We start from the raw sequence: 12933 nt of genomic DNA on the forward strand, positions 1-12933 counted from the left end.
GCTGCATAAGAGCAATATTTTTGTACACTGATGAAGCTAAGCTGGTACTACTTCAAACTAATTGGTACAAATTTAAGATGTTTATTTATTCTTTAATCAGTTTTGGTAGTTTGTATCTAGAAATTTGTCTATTTCATCTAGGTTATCTAATTTGTAGGCAAACAATTTTTCATAATATTTTCCTATAAGTTTATTTTTTTTCTGTAAGGTATAGTAGCAATGTCCCCACTTTCACCTATGATTTTAGAAATTTAGTTCTTTCTCTCTTCTTTGTCTCTCCCTCTCTCTCTTTGGTAAGTATAGATAAATGTTAGTCAGTTTTAATAATCTCTAAAAAAACAACTTTTAGTTTCATTGACTGTCTCTATTATCTTTTTATTCTCGATTTTGTTATTCTCAGCTCCATTCTTTATTATTTCTTTCTTTCTGATAATTTTTTTTTAATTTGCTCTTCTTTTTTTTACTTCCTTAAGGTATGAAGATAAGTTGCTTATTTGAGATTTCTTTTCATTTTTAATGTAGACATTTACAGCTATAAAATTCCATCTGAGCGTGGCTTTCATTTCATCTTGTAAGTTTTGGTATATTGTGTTTTTAATTTTAACTTGTATCAGAGTATTTTCTGATTTCCCTTCTGATTTTTTTCTTTCATTCATTGGCTATTTAATGTATGGTTTTATTTCCACATATTTGGAATTTTCCAGTTCTCCTAATGTTATTGATTTCTAGTTTCATTTCTTTGTGTTCAGAGCATATCCTTTGTATGGTTTCAGTCTTTTTGAATTTATTAACACCTGATTTGTGGCCTAACATATGTTCTGTTGTGAAGAATGTCCTATCTGCAATTGGAAGAAAAATATGCATTCTGCTGTTGTTGGTTGGAGGATTTGTGTATGTCTGTCAGGTCTAGTTGGTTTGTAGTGTTGCTTAAATTCTCTATCTCCATAATGATCTTCTATCTGATTGTCCTATCATTATTAAAAGTAGGGTATTGAGGGACTTCCCTGGTGGCACAGTGGTTAAGGATCTGCCTGCCAATGCAGGGGACACAGATTTGATCTCTGGTCCGGGAAGATAGCACATGCCGCAGAGCCCACGTGACACAACTACTGAGCCTGTGCTCTAGAGCCCGTGAGTCACAACTACTGAGCCTGTGTGCCACAACTACTGAAGCCCACACACCTAGAGCCCATGATCCGCAACAAGAGAAGCCACCGCAATGAGAAACCCACGCACCACAACAAAGAGTAACCCCTGCTTGCTGCAACTAAAGAAAAAGCCTGTGCACAGCAACAAAGACCAAGTGTAGCCAAAAGTAAATAAATAGATAAATTTATAAAAAAATAAAAGCAGGGTATTGAAATCTCCAACTATTATTATAGAATTGTTTATTCTTCCCTTTGATTCCGTCAATTTTTGCTTCATATATTTGGGGATCTGTTGTTGGGTGCATATATGTTCATAATTGTTATATCTTATTGAAAATCTGATTAGAGCAATAACGAATAAAGAGATTGAATCAGTAATCAAAAACTTCCCAAGCAAGAAAAGCTCAGGACCAAATGGCTCCACTAGTTATTTCTGCCAAACACCTAAAAATAAGTTAACACCAATTCTCAAAATCTTCCTAAAGAAGATGAGAGAACACTTCCTAAGTCATTCTATGAGGCCACCATTACCCTGATACTAAGGATAGACAAATATATCACATTAAAAGAGAGCCACAGATCAATATCACTTGTGGATATATATCCAAAAATTCTCAACAAGGCACCAGCAAACTGAATTCAGCAGTATATTAAAAGTATTATACACCAAGACCAAGAGTGATTTATGCCAGGAATGCAAGGGTCTTTCAACATATAAAAATCAATCAATATAATACACCAGCATGGGCACACGCACTCCTGGGCACACAGAGAACAGGGCATGTGCCACGGAGCAGCGGTTAGCTGAGTTGGAGGTAGGGCCCAGAAACCAGCCAGGTTGGCGGCAGAACCCAGCACTTCAGAGCCACTGTGCACAAACCTCGGGAGAGAAGGCGGAAGCAGCTGCAACTCCAAAGGCAGCCCCAGGCTGGCTAAAACAGTTCTTGGTGTGGAAACCGAGGCCCTTGAGTGCCCAGGCCCAGCCCAGCCTTGCTCAGGGAGCAGCTTAGCCTGGAGACTGGATGTCACAGCCACCGCGGAATCCAGCCAAGCCACCACCTCTGCCCCCCCTGCCCTAGCGGGGCCAGTCTCCCCTGACCGACATCACCTTCTTGAAGGTGCTCCTCTGGTTGGTCCTGCTGGGACTGTTTGTGGAACTGGAATTTGGTCTGGCCTATTTTGTCCTGTCCCTCTTCTACTGGATGCATGTGGGGAAATGAGGCCCTGAGGAGAAGACAGAGGGGGGAAAAGTGGGTACTCCGTGTTCAACCCAGGCTGTGAGGCCATCCAGGGCACCCTGATTGCCCAGCAGCTGGAACGCGAGCTGCACCTGAGGCCTCTGCAGGGGAGATAGGGCCAGCCTTGCTGTTGGCTGGCCCCCAGGGCCCTCACACCCCTGGGGTATCGATTTGTGGGTTTGGCTGAGGGTAGCTTGCAGGTCAGTTCTATGACCCTGCAGTTCCACACACTTTCCCTGATTTCCTGCTGCAGTTTTATATCAGAACTTCTTTTTGGTTTTGGTGAAACTCCCAGAAAGACACTTACTGTGGGTCTGATGCAATTTATAAAAATTACACACTCAAGAAAGGAGACCTATTTGTCTCTTTATTTAAGAGAGGTGATTTTTAGAACAGTAGGAGGGCACTGGGGAGATAACTGTTTAAAATATCCAGCTGTTTGAAGTAATGGTTGGGTACATCAGGACTATATGTTAAAAGTAAATATTCTCTTTAAGTATTTTTTTAATTAATTAATTTTTAAAATTGACATATATTTGATTTACAATGTTGTGTTAGTTTCAGGTATATAGCAAAGTGATTCATTTATACATATGTATATTCTTTTTCAGATTCTTTTCTTATACAGGTTACTACAAAATATTAAGTATTTTGTAGATCCTGTGCTATACAATAGGTCCTTGTTGTTTGTTTTATATATGGTGGTGTGTATCTGCTAATCCCAGGTTCCTAGTTTATCCCTCCCCCTCACCTTTCCACTTTGGTAGCCAGAAATTTGTTTTCTATGTCAAAAAAATTATAATATACCATGTTAATGGAATGAAGGAAAAATCCACATGATCATCTCAATTGATGCTGAGAAAGAATTTGACAAAATCCAGCACCATTTCATGATAAAGAAAACCTTAACATACATACTAGGAATATATATATATATATATATATATATATATATATATATATATAATATATTTGGATCCTCTTTGGAGAGGATCCAAAGAAACAGAAATGAAAAAAGAAAAGTTACAACTGACACCACAGAAATACAAAAGATCATAAGAGATGGCTATAAACAATTATGCACCAATAAAATGGACAACCTAGAAGAAATGGACAAATTTCTAGAAACATATAATCTCTCAAGGCTGAACCAGGAAGAAATATAAAATATGAACAGACTGATTACCAGGAATGAAATTGAATCATTAAAAACAAACAAAACAAACAAAAAAATCACCAACAAACAAAAGTCTATGACCAGATGGTTTTACAGGTGAATTCTACCAAACATTCAGCGAAGAGTTAACACCTGTCCTTCTCAAATTATTTCAAAACATTGCAGAGGAAGGAACCCTTCCAAACTCATACTATGAGGCCAGCATCACCCTGATACCAAAACCTGACGAAGATATCACAAAAAAAGAAAATTACAGACCAGTATCTCTGATGAACATAGATGCAAAAATCCTAAACAAAATATTACAAACCAAATACAAAATGATCACACACCATGATCAAGTGGTATTTATCCCAGGTTTGACATCCACAAATCAATCAGTACGATATACCACATTAAAAAATTGAAGAGGGCTTCCCTCGTGGCGCAGTGGTTGAGAGTCCGCCTGCCGATGCAGGGGACACGGGTTCGTGCCCCGGTCCGGGAAGATCCCGCATGCCGCGGAGCGGCTGGGCCCGTGAGCTGTGGCCACTGGGCCTGCGCGTCCAGAGCCTGTGCTCCGCGACGGGAGGGGCCACAACAGTGAGAGGCCCATGTACCGCAAAAAAAAAAAAAAAAAAATTGAAGAATAAAAAATCATGTGATCATCTCAATAGATGCAGAAAAAGCATTTGACAAAATTCAACATCCATTCATGATAAAGTCTCTCAACAAGGTGGGTGTAGAGGGAACATACCTCAACATAATAAAGGCCATTTATGACAAGCCTATAGGCAACATCGCACTCAATGGTGAAAAGCTCAAAGCATTTCCTCTAAGATCAGGAAGAAGACAAGGATGCCCGCTCTCACCACATTTTTTGGTTTGTTTTTTTAAATTATCTTAATTCCACTCTCATCACTTTTATTGAACATAGTATTAGAAGTCCTAGCCCCAGCATTCAGACAAGAAAAGGAAATAAAAGGGATCCAAATTGGAAAGGAAGAAGTTAAACAGTCACTATTTGCAGATGACATGATACTCTACATAGAAAATCCTAAAGATGTCACCAAAAAACTGCTAGAGCTCATCAATGAATTCATAAAGCTGCAGAATACAAAACGAATATACAGAAACCTGTAGTGTTTCTATACACTAACAATTAATTATCAGAAATAGAAATTAGGAAAACAATACCATTTATAATCACATCAAAAAGAATAAATCTAACTAAGGAGATGAAAGACCTGTACTTGGAAAAATATTAGACACTGATGAAAGAAATTGAAGACAACATAGACAGATGGAGAGATATACTGTGCTCATGGATTGGGAGAATTAATATTGATAAAATTACCATTCCCCCCAAGGAAATCTACAGATTCAGTGCAATCCCTATCAAAATACCAATGGCATTTTTCACAGAACTAGAACAAATAATTCTAAAATTTGTATGGAAACACAAAAGACCTTGAATAGCCCAAACAATCTTAAGAATAAAGAACAGAGCTGGAAACATCATGCACCCTCACTTCAGACTATGCTACAAAGCTACAGTAATCAAAACCAGTATGATATTGGCACAAAAATAGTCACATAGATCAATGGAACAGAATAGAGAGTCCAGAAATGAACCCACCTTTATATGGTCAATTAATCTATGACAAAGGAAGCAAGAATATACAATGGGGGAAAGACAGTCTCTTCAATCAGTGATGTTGGGAAAACTGGATAGCTACATGCAAAGGAATCAAACTGGACTACTTTTTCACACCACATACAAAAATAAACTCATAATGGATTCGAGGGATAAATGTAACACCTGAAACCATAAAATTCCTAGAAGAAAACATAGGCAGTATTCTCTTTGACATTGGTCTTAGCAATATATTTTGGATATGTTTTCCCAAGCAAGGAAAATGAAAGCAAAAATAAACTAATGGGACTACATCAAACTAAAAAGCTTTTGCATGATGAAGGAAACTATCCGAAAACTGTGAAGACCACCTACTGAATGGGAGAAGATATTTGCAAGTGATATATCCAATAAGGGGTTAATATCCCAAATACACAAAGAACTCATATAACTTTGTATCAAAAAACAAACAACCCAGTTAAAAAATGGACAGAGGATCTGAATAGACATTTTTGCAAAGAAGACATACAGGTGACCAACTGATACATGAAAAGATGCTCAATATCACTAACCATCAGGGAAATGCAAATCAAAACCACGATGGGATATCTCCTTACATCTGCCAGAATGGCTAACATCAAAAAGACAACAAATAACAAATTGTTGGAGAGGATGTGGAGAGAAGAGAACCCTTGTACACTGTTGGTAGGAATGTAAATGGGTTCAACCAGTATGGAAAACAGTATAGCAGTTCCTCAAAAAACTAAAAATAGAACTACCATATGATCCAGCAATTCCACTATTGGGTATTTATCGAAACAAAGCGGAATCACTAATTTGAAAACATATATGCACCCCTATGTTCACTGCAGTATTACTTACAATAGTCAAGATGTGGAAGCAAACTAAATGCACACTGACAGATGAATGGATAAAGAAGATGTGGTGTACATACACAATGGAACATTACTCAGTCATAAAAAATGAAATCTTGCTACTTATGACAAAATGGATGGACCTAGAGGGTATTATGATAAGTCAGTCAGGGAAAGACAAATACTCTGCAATTTCACTTATATGTATAATCCAAAAAGCAAAGCCAATGAACAAATACAACAAAACAGAAACAGAGTCATAGAAACAGAAAATAAACAAGTGGTTGCCAGAGGGAAGGGGTTAGGGAATGAAAAATAGGTGAGGGAGATTAAGAGGTACAAACTTCCAGTTACAAAATAAATGAGTCATGGGTATGAAACGTACAGTGTAGGGAATACAGTCAATAATTATGTAATATATTTGTATGGTGACAGTGGTAACTAGACTTATCGTGATGAGCATTTTGAAATGTATAGAAATGTAGAATCACTGTATCATGCACCAGGAGCTAACATAGTGTTGTAGGTCAATTATACTTCAAACACAAACAAACTCATAGAAAAAGAGATCAGATTTGTGGTGACCAGAGGTGGTTAATGGGGCAGGTTGGGGGGGGGATTGGATGAAGGTGGTCAAATGGTACAAACTTCCAGTTATAAGATAAATTAAGTACTAGGGATGTAATGTATGACATGATTTATATAATTAACACTGCTGTATGTTATATATGAAACTTGTTAAGAGGGTAAATTCTAAAAGTTCTCATCACAAGGGAAAAAACATTCCTATTTCTTTAATTTTGTGTCTGTATTAGATGATGGGTATTCACTAAACTTATTGTGGTAATCATTTCATGACGCATGTAAGTCAAATCATTATACTCTACACCTTAAACTTATACAGTGCTGTATGTCAGTTATGTCTCAATAAAACTGGAAGAAAAATAAAGAAATAGCAGCTTATGTATATATATTAGGAATAAATGAGGAAACTAATTACCAGGAGAAACCACTAAAAGAGGAGAAGGTCTGGCATGGGAAAGGATGGGGCAAGGGATGGTTGGTTGTTATATTGAACACTTCTGCTCTTTGATTTTTAATCATATACATGTGTAATATTTTGATTTCAAAAGTACTTTTTAAACTCTGTAATTCTAACTCTGTCCCCTCCTGGCCTCAAATCCTTCTAAGGCTCCCCCCCTCAAATGATACATGTTAAACTATAAATTATTTCCATGTCACTAAAAGCCCTTCAACATCTGGCCCCGACCTACATTACCAGCATCATTACTGCTCTTTTCCTTAAAGTACCTGGGCCGCTAGTCACATCAATCTATTTGCAGCATCTTGGGTACCATTTTCTTTCATGCTTCCATGCTTTTGCACGTTTTGTTGCCTCTACTTGACTTTCCCCTCTCCCTCCCCCTCTCCTTCTCCTCCTCTTCTTCCTCCTCATCTCCCTGATGAACCCACACTCATCTTCCCAGAGTCTGCAAATGTCACCTTCCCTAGGAGGCCTTCCCTACCACCCCACAGGAAGATTTTTGCCCTTTCCCCTGTGCTGTCCAAGCATTTAGTACATTGCTCTACTATAGCACAGATCACATGGGATTTAACTTGTTGAGTCTGCTTTCCCCACTAGATTGTGGGCTGCTTGATGGCAGTGGCCAGCTTTTATTCATGTTTATATTCCCAGGGCTTATCCCATGCCTTATTGAATTGAATGTGTTTTTAAAGGACATTTGAAACTAGGGAAAATCAAATAGTCTCAGAAAGCTAGTATAGGTGATTGTATTACAGCATCACCATAACTGTGAAGAAAGAAATGTTGATAGTGTGATAGCTCCTCAAAATATTAAACATAGAGTTACATATGACCCAGCAGGCCCACTCCTAGGTATATATCCACTCTTAGGCATATATCCAAATATATATCCACACAAAAACTGGTATATGAATGTTCATAGCAGCATCATTCATAACAGCCAAAAATGAAAATAACCTAAATGCCCATCAATTGAAGAATGGATAAAAAAATGTGCTATATACATAAAATGAAATATTATTTGGCCACGAAAAGGAATGAAGTACTGATACATACTACAACTTGGATGAACATTGAAGTCATGCTAAGTGAAGCCAGACACAAAAGGCCACATATTGTATGACTTCATTTTTATGAAATTCTCAGAATAGGCAAATCTATAGAGACAGAAAGTATGTGTGAATGGTTACTTAGGGCAGGAGGTGAGGTGGAGGTGAATGGGAGTGACTGCTAATGGGTATAACGTTTCTTTTTGGGGTGATTAAATGTTCTAAAATTAGTGATGACGGTCACACAACTTTGGGAATATGCTAAAATACGTTATATTGTACACTTTAAAACAGTGAACTTTATGATTTGAATGATATCTCAATAGAGTTGTTTAAAATAAAAAGGAACGTATAAAAAATTCTGGAAGGAAACGCACCAAAAATTTAACAAGTGGTTGTTAACTTTGAGTTGTGGGGTTTTGTGAGGGAGATCGTTACTATTTTTCTTTTCTTCTGCTTTACAGCTCTTTCCATACACTCTATGATGAACATGTAATTAACGTCAGACACTTCATGCTTTAAAATATCAAGAAAGAGGAGAGAGAGAATTAACATATTCTGAGTACATGCTATGTACTCGTAAGGTAATCCCCACAGCATTCCTGTCAGGTTGCTATTCCTTATTTTCAATTTCACCAGGGTGACAGGGGAAAAAATGAGACTTAAGGATTCACTGTCTTTCCCCATTCTCCTCCCACTTCTAAAAAGCTTCTTGGGTTTTCTGGCTTGATTTGGGGCCTTTTGGTTTGTTGAACGGGTAGTAATGACTAAAGGAAAATTGAAAGAGGCCTTGAAAGTCAGGACTGATTTACAGTAAAAAGAGTAGAGAGTGACCAGAGAAAGCAAAGAAAGCTCTGGGGAAAGATCAGAAGAAGGCAGAGAAAGAGAAGACATAGCAGGGGCTGATGGTGGGGGGAATTAGCCCCGTGTGTAAAAGGATGGATTGGATTCTGGATGCCTGACCCTTTTAATCATGCTGATTTCAGCTCAGATATGGCCACTTCAAAGGTCCCGTGAATGTGTGATACCCACTTCTGAAGGAACCCCTGCCACTTCTATCTCGACCTCTTTCCATCCCATTACCCTGCATTATCCTCTCCATAGTATTGATTACGATCTGAACGTGTCCTGTCTTCTCTTGCTGGGATGCGAGTACCATTCCAGAAGCAGAGCCTCCTCTGGCTTGTTCACTGCTCTATTGCAAGACTGGGAACCAGGTCTGGTAACTTGTGGTGATCGGAAAATGAGAATTGCGTTTTCTGTTGTCATTCATCGACTCCTCTCCCCTCACTTATCTCCACTTTTTCCAATGCTATTCATCCTTCAAAGCCTCGCTCAAGACCCAACAACTCCAGGAACTCATATCTCTTGGCTAGAAGTGAGCCCCTGTCCTTGACACATGAGCCCTCAACTACTCCCATACCGATCTCATAAGCTCTTTGATGCTAGGGTCCATTTCTTATACATCACAGCAACACATTTTACTGAGCTTATTTGTGTGTGGGTGCATGCCAGAAAATCAACACATAAGAAAAATAGTCATTTTAGACTGATAACTTATGAAGAAAATAAAATAAATTAACGGCCTAGATGAAGACAAGGGTTGGGGGAACGGCACTAATTTCATCTGGATGGTTGGAGAGGAAGTGGCAATTGAGCTGAGATCTGACTGATCAAATCTGGATCTTTCTGTATCTCCCACAGTGCCCTACATATCGCACTTGCTGACTGACAGACCATGAAGTGTCTGGAGTGGGATGTTCCTAAAGGTTATCTAGCCCAGGTCCAATCTTACATAGGTTTCACCTCCTGACAGTAAGCTGCTGCCCCCAGGTAGGACAACCTGTCTCAAGGTCCCCAAATTTTCCCATTTCAGTTGGTTCTCAAGACTCCCTTATGGATAGCTGCAGAACCAGCATTTTCTAGGCACCAGCTGTGTGCCAGACACTTCCATACCCAGTATCTTACTTAACTCTTACCTAGTAGTGCTATTATTATTATTCCTATTTGAAAGATGAAGGAAGCTCAGAGAGTTTATGTAACTTGCCCAAGGCCACACTGCCAGCAAGTGTGTAGTGAGTGTGCCTGACACCAAGGCTGGTGCATCTTGCTACCATCCCTTGCTCTCCCTTCATTCTGAAGTTTAAACCATCCTGCTCAGGCTTTAGAAGTTCTTTGAGATTCCTAACCTTGGGACTGGCTTGATTTCATTGGACCTTTCTCAGTAGAGATATCAAGTTAGCCTTTCCCACGAACTGACCCTTTAGAGACACAAAGTTTTGCTGGCTTTATTTTTCATAATCACTGCATGAAGACTGAGATCGTGTCTGACCCCGAATGCCCCTGGCTGGACAATCTCATGCCTCACTCAGGCTCCTTTCTCCAAATCTGGGACTGCCTCATAACACGTGTGTGTGTGTGTGTGTGTGTGTGTGTGTGTGTGTGTGTGTGTGTGTGTGTGAAAGAGAGAGACAGAGAGAAACAGAGAATAACAGACTGATGCTGTTTACTTGCCTGGTCCCCAGGCTAAGAGGTCATTCTGATCTCCTGTATTGTGACTTCTTTCCCCCCTCAACCTTCAAATCTGCTGAGTCTGTTCTACTTCCCCTTTTATTCTCTTCAGGGGGTCAACACCCTGTATCTGCTCTTTTGTGCCCCAGAGAGGACCTTGTTCATCTCCTATGTCTCCTCCCTCCCTCAGCCTCCTTCTCAGTCTCAGAGCCAGGGCCAGCTGCCCTAGAGGTGAAAACAGGGAGCAGGAGCCCTGGCTTCTGGGAGTCTCTGAACCAGCCCATTTTGAGGGGCGCATGCCCTCGTGTGTTCGCCTTGTGTAAATTCAGCCTGAGATTACAGCCTAAGGCCCTGCTGGCAGAGCCTTCTTCTACTAACCTGGCCAAGGATCCTAGCCTTTCTCCACCTGCCTGTGCCATTGCCTCCCTGGCGTTTGAATCAGCCTAGGTCTTGGAGACCGCATCTGGTCTCACTCCAAATGGGACACCTCCTGGTCATTTCCCCCTTTGTCTCTCTCTCTCTAACAACTGCAACTACACAACAATAATAATAGCCACTATTTGGCAAGCATGTAGTATGGGCCAGGGGATTTATATATATCAGCTAGTTCAAGCTGCACAGCACCCCCACAAGTAAGTGTTATTTTCTTGGCACATGGTAGGCACTTATGAATGAAGGAACGGTTTCTCCCCAATTCATCATAGAGCAAACAGAAGCTCAGGGAGGTTGCAAAAGTAAGAAGGGTCAGAAACAGAACTGAAACCCAAGCCTATTTGATCTCAAAGCCTGGGCTCTGAACAGTCGTATCAGGATGCTTCTAAAACCACTGCAGCACCTTGAATCCCAATCCCCGGGACTGTGTGGATGTGGTTAGGGATACTGGATTTGAAGTCATATAGCTAGTAAGCAGGCACCACCACTTCCTGGTTCTGTGAGTGTGGGCGAGTTGCTTAACTTCTCTGTACCACAGCTTCCTTTTTGGCAAATGGCGATAATAATAGTAACAGCTCAGAGGGTTGGGCCATTTTAATGAGATATTATACATAAAGGGCTTAGCATGGAGCTTGGCATATGGTAATCACTCAAAAAATGTTTGTGATGGTGATGATGGTTCAGCTGTGTGCTAGGTGGCAGCACGTGAGCTCATCTTCCCTAATGAGCTCCTGTAGTACAGATATTCTGTATGGTGGGGTCCATGCACGCCGATCAGCCTTAGCAATCAGCTAGCCTGGGAGGGAGGCTGTCAGCTACTGATGAAAGGTGGGTTGCTCGGCTAGGGCACGTCTGCTTCTAGAGGAAGACCACTGTGCCTCTGCCCAGAAGTGGGCCCTGGGAGGCCCTTCTGGCAGGGCTGAGATTTCTTGCAGGAAGCAGTTCTATCCTGCACCAACATGAGGAAAAGTGTGTAATCAGAGTCACAGAAGCCTGTGCCTTATTACCTGGCTCTGGTCATTTTGGTCTGGACCTTTTCAAAGACAGGTGTTACCGATCCACTTTAGCCATAAAATCCCTTCACGAAGTGCCCCTGGGAAAGTCCAACCTGAAACCTGCAAGCTCTTCTCCTTGGAGAATGTGCCTGGGAAATGGAATAGGCTGCCTGCTTTCCAGAGCCGTCAACTCCAAGCCAGGGCCTTGTGAGGACCATAGTGGTGGGCGCAGGTAAGGGAGTGTGGGTTGAATTACCTCAGATCCCCTCAACAGGTTATTTTCCTTTTCAGTCCGGGCAGGCATGCTTCACACCAAGAACCAAGTGACTGAAAGAGAGTCTCAGGTGAGTGGCTTACCTGGGGAAGGGGAGAGGAAAGAGTGCCTCGATTTCCACCAAGGTCACCAGGCTGGAGAAAGGCAAAATGACTCAGGGAGGCCACGGACAAGAGTAAGGCTCAGGTCGATGGGCCCTCTACTCAGTGGTGCGTGTTGACCTGGGGCAGTTTGCTCTCAGATTCCAGCACCTGGCAGGCTCCCAGGGGAGGCCCAGCAGTGTTTGTAAACTGAACTGACCCATGTTGGTTCCTGGGAGGGTCTGGGTATTTCATGAGTAGCAACCTCTGATGGACCCTCCTTCTGTGGTCCTGGACTCTTGACTTTTTCAGGTGTCCATTGTCGATAGGAGTCTCCTAGTTGGCCACAGCCTCCTTAGGTGACAGGACCTGAGAGACTGCCCATCTGGGGTGAGCTATCTGTCCTTCTGCCAAATGAGCAAACTAGAGAAGAAGTACCCTGAGTTGAGAAAGAGGACAAGGAGGACGGATGCAAAGCTAGTCCCTCTGTGCTC

The 12933-nt window shown here is 41.0% G+C and overlaps 1 pseudogene; it reads left to right on the forward strand.

Moving 5' to 3' along the window:
* Positions 1–1891: 1891 nt before the first annotated feature.
* Positions 1892–2502, forward strand: LOC114905812 (annotated as a pseudogene).
* The last annotated feature ends 10431 nt before the right edge of the window (positions 2503–12933 follow it).

The sequence above is a fragment of the Monodon monoceros genome, unplaced genomic scaffold (assembly GCF_005190385.1).
Source record: "Monodon monoceros isolate NGI ecotype Baffin Bay Population unplaced genomic scaffold, NGI_Narwhal_1 Super_Scaffold_22, whole genome shotgun sequence".
Taxonomy (NCBI): domain Eukaryota; kingdom Metazoa; phylum Chordata; class Mammalia; order Artiodactyla; family Monodontidae; genus Monodon; species Monodon monoceros.